Raw genomic sequence first — 5,119 nt, 5'->3', positions numbered from 1 at the left:
GGTATTCCAAAATTATTGATATATTTTTTAATAATTTTATTTAAAATTATTATTGTAACAAAAAAAACTTAAACATAAAAAATACAAAATAATAGATGGATACTAAGGGCTATTTTGAAAAGTAGGTTAAAAATCACTTCTCAATTTTTAACCTACTTCTCTCTCATAAAAAAAATTAAAAAAATTAAAAATAATTTTTAACTACCGTTTCAAAATACTCTTAAATTTTTTTTTTTTTTTGAACAGGTCAAAACACCCCTAATTGCAAGCATCTTTAAAACCCTTGAGCCCAGGAAAGCTCTTTATATTGATAGTAACGGCAAACCCCCAACCGCGGAGCACAATATAATAATTATTAATGATAGGTTGTTGGATAAGTTGCAAGTATTGATGGCGAAGGACCCACTTGATTTTGATTGAAAACAATTTAGAAGGTTTGGGACGATAGTTAAAAATTATTTTTAATATTTTTTTATTTTTTTTGAGAGATAGAAGTGGAAAAATTTTATTTTCGCATATTAAAGGTTAGTTTGGCATGAACTATATAATCTATCTTTTTATTTTTTTATCTTTTTTCTATCACATTACCTCTCTATTTTTCTGCACATTTTTTCATAAAAAGATAAAAAGTGTACTTTTTTAAGACACCCCAAACCAATCCTAAGTTTTCTTACTCCACATACTTAATAAGGTCAAGTTTGGCAAGTTGAAAAAAAGTTAAAAAGTTATTCAAAAAGTCAAAAAGTTATCACTATTCACCAAAAGTAAAAAATTACGGCTGCACAACTCTCAATCTTAATTTTCCCTTACACATTAATTTATATAATTTTTTAATATATATTTTTTCATAAAAAGTCAAAAAGTTAACCGAAACATCCATATTTTTTTTTTCAATTTTTTATTCAAAAAGACAAAAAGTGCACTTATTTAGGACACCCCAAACACCCCTAAATTTTTTTATAATCACAATTTTATCCTTTAACAAAATTACCATTTCACCCACCACCATCTGACCCACACATCTTACAATTTCTTCATACATATCTCACCCACCTCCATGTCACCGAACAACACTTACTTGGACTGTTTCTTACAGGTGGTCGGTATCTTGGCTATTGTTTGGCAACGATCTTTGAAACATTATTATTCTTAATTACATTCTCTTGCATCTCTTTCGTGTTCATTGATGGTTTTGATGATTGATTTGTTTGTATTTTATCGATCTTTTTCTGCTCTCATTTTCTTTTATTTTCCCTGTCTTTTACTAAGTTGTATATAATAGTGTATAGCCCAAAAAATGTGCAACAAAGGCAGAACTAGTTTTATTTTTCCTGAATTGTAACAAGAGAAGGAAAGAAGGGAAAAGACACAAGATTTGATGATAAATGCAGCATTCTCAAAATTATCAGCAACATATCACCTGTTGTTAGAGACACATGGGATTTGGCAGGAGGAAAGTTGTTTACTGGCTTTGATTAAGAATACCTCCCAACAGACTTTTCCTCTAAGGCATCCCTTGTTCCAATTGCAACAGTGGCGGCGTGAGGGGCTGTGTGAGAATGGCTGAGAGACTGGAAAGGGGCGGTGGTTGATGTTGTTGTTGATGCCGCCGTCGCCGATAGCTGGTATAGTTAGGGTTAAGATTTTTAGAGTGAGAAATGATGGAAGGAGAGGATGTGCACAGAGAAAGGTGAGGGTATATTTGGAATGTGAAGTGTGTGGACTGAGATAAAGAAGTAAAAATCAAATTACTAAATATGTGGATTGAAAAAAGACTTACAGATAGATAATTTGGTATGTGAAAATAGAATTTCCCATGGAAGTGGGTTAAAAGTTGAGAAGTGGCTTTTAACTCATTTCTTAAAATAGGCCTTATACTATAAAAAGTTACAATAGTGTTTGGAAACTCTAATGGTGAGTTTCACATAATGATGTGATGTTTGACTTTTTTTTTGGCTTGACATCTCAGTAGAGCTCATGTTAGAGTTCTAGTATTAGAGTTCTCTATCATTAAGCAAAAAGCTAATAATTAACTTTACAAGTGTTACGAAAATTAGAAACATATAAAACATATAAAATAATAAATTTAATACAAAATATAGGCTTATTTTAGAAAGTGATTTTTTTTGCTTATTAATTTATTATAAAAAAATGAGTAAAATAATAAAGAAATAATATGATTTAAAGAAATCAATAAATTAATGAATTGATTTTTATTTTTTTGCCTTTCTAAAACGAGACCTAAGTGTGAAATTGAATTATAATCAACCTAATTGGGAAGAGTCAAAAAAAAAAAAAAAAAAAAAAAAAAAAAACCTAATTGGGCCTAGCATGTAAGGCCTAGATTCTGGGCTGAGCATGGTTTAAGATCAAGGGGCTATTAAAAATAAAATATAAATTTATGAAAAAAATTAATTATTAATATTTATAAAATTTTTCTTTAATTTCTAATTATGTTTTCCATACTCCACTGATGTGATATTTCCCTTAAGATTAATAAGGAGGTTTGGGATTATGTGTTGAACAACTCAAACTGAGCACATGAGGCAGAATCGTACATTAGCTTAAATAGTCCAAAACTGGCTATGAAAAGAAGACAAAGACCTTAGACCTTCAGAAAATTCAATTGATTTCTACTATTCAAGTAGGTCTATACACTTTGCTTTGTGCATTTGACCTTGGAAATAAGGCTAAAGTTGTGTCAAGAGTTGTTCACCGCAAAAAAAAAAATGATTCTTTAAAAATTTTATAAATTTTTAGGATGCAATTATGTAATTAAATATACATTTCAGTATAGTTCTTACATGACATCAAACAAATGAGTTGCATTGCAATTTATAGAAGAAATCACATGGTGTAGTATTGTAGAAAAATTTATTTCTACTAAATAGTAAATACATTTATTAACTTATTAATCAAAATTTCTAAATGCTATTCTATTTCATCCTCAATTCAAGCATTTAGACTATATTTTAGCATTTAAATTTCACAGATTTTTTTTCTGCAAATTTTTTAACGAACTTATTGTCTTGTTTGTGTGAAGAAAAAATACTATCCAACACATTTTGTATAGAAACTGATGGACAAAATATTGAAAACTGTTAACTAATCGGAATAGCTTAGTTACGCATTCACAATGGACGTGTTAAAATTGTGTGTTAAAGTATGTGTTATATGACAAAAAGTGTTAAAAGTGAGACCCAATAATATGTGTTAAGAGTTTGTTAATTTAGTGAGTGAATAGTAAATGAATGGTGGTACAATGGATGTGTTAAGGGGTGTGTTAAGGTGTGTGTTAAATATATATATATGTGTATATAATAAATAAAATAAATAAATAATTTAGTTTATTAAAAAATTTCAAGCCCAAAATTAAATTTCAAATCCAAAAAAAAAAAATCCCAACAAGTTCCAAAAAAATAAATAAAAAAAAAATTGCCGTTGACCGATCAACCGGCCGAACGTCCGGCCGGTCAACCGGTAAGACCAAATTTAACACACCTACTAACAGTTCTATTATGAGAACAAAAACAGAAAATGACTAGTAACTGACACTAACATATATTTTAACAACTCCACTGTAAATGCTCTTAGCTATTATTGTATACTCTCAATTCAGAGGTGGGTATATGATTTGACTATTTCTTCCATAGTATTACCCATATTAGAGACGTTCTTATATGTTACACTTTTCTTTAGTTATGTTTTAGTCACTTTTGATCCTTATAATTTTTTATTTTTTTTTTTATTTTTTTTTTTTTTTTTCACTTTAACCTTTTCATATTTCAAAATTTTCTTACTTTACTCCTAAAGCTAATTTCTATTAAAAATTAGATAAAAAATAACTTGTTGACAGCCATGTAGCATAAAAACATAAATCAACAAATGGGAAAAAAATGGAAAAATTACAAAAAAAATATAAAAATAAAAATTCAATTTTAACTTTGTAACAAAATAAATTTTTAAATTTAAATTAATTTTTCTTTTTGTTTTCAATCTAGAACATAAACCAACGAGTTATGCTAGGGCCCCCAATTAAATTACTAAATTTTTTACCAAACCTCTCACATGAATGTGAGACTCATACAAATCATGTGTGTGAGTCCCACACCCATATAAGAGGTTTAGTAAAAAATTTAACAATCTATTTGAGATCCATAACGTTTTCTTAAACCAACTGTTGAAAAAAAAAAAAGAAGTTACTAAAATACCAAAAAATGATATTTTAGATATTTTATATACACCTATATTAAGTTTAATGACTAAAATATCAATTTTTGGGTCAATTTTACTTGATAAAAATAAGTTTATAGTTTAGATCAAAAACAAATGAAAAAATTTAAAAAAGAGTCCAATAATGGATTGTTTAAACTTAACTTGAAACTTAATAATTTTTAAAAATATGTTCAAATTTGATTTCCTTAATAAGCCAATATAAAAAAATAATAATAATAATAATTATTTCAAGCTCAAATAGTTTAATTATACATATATATATATATATATATATAAATGGGAGTGTGCATATAGTATATAGTATAGGACTTTCAAACCAGGTCCAAAATGGTTAACAAATTCTCCTATGTGTTCAAACTTGATTTGTTATAAACCAATCCCGAGTAACTTGATATGTTTTCACAATCTATGCACAAGTCAAACTAAAGCACTACTATCATGCCTCTTTAAAATAAAGTTCAACAATGTTCAGATAATTCAACATATATCAGCATGGAAAAAGTTTAACTTCAATACTCAGATAATCACAGCCAATAAAACAAAGAACAATCAAATTACTCAAACAAAACAATGAAATAAATCAAATATGGCCAATTGTCTTACGGGAAAATTACATATCAGTGGTCTATGTTTCCAAAATATTTATAGATTAGTGAAAAAGTTTATAAATTTAATTATTAATATTTATAAATTTTACGACTGATTTGTAAATATTTTTGAAAACATACACTGATTACTAATTTTCCCGTCTTAATGGCTTGAATCATAGAAAACATACTCACTTTACGTGAAGTTTTCAAAAGTTTCAACAATGAAAGAGTTAGGGAGTAAAGAGTAACACCACCATCGCTGCACCTCTAGCGATCAAACAATTACATCAAGC

The sequence above is a fragment of the Camellia sinensis genome, chromosome 2 (genome assembly GCF_055761805.1).
Source record: "Camellia sinensis isolate YWXY chromosome 2, ASM5576180v1, whole genome shotgun sequence".
Lineage (NCBI taxonomy): Eukaryota > Viridiplantae > Streptophyta > Magnoliopsida > Ericales > Theaceae > Camellia > Camellia sinensis.
This window is presented reverse-complemented; position numbering follows the sequence as displayed.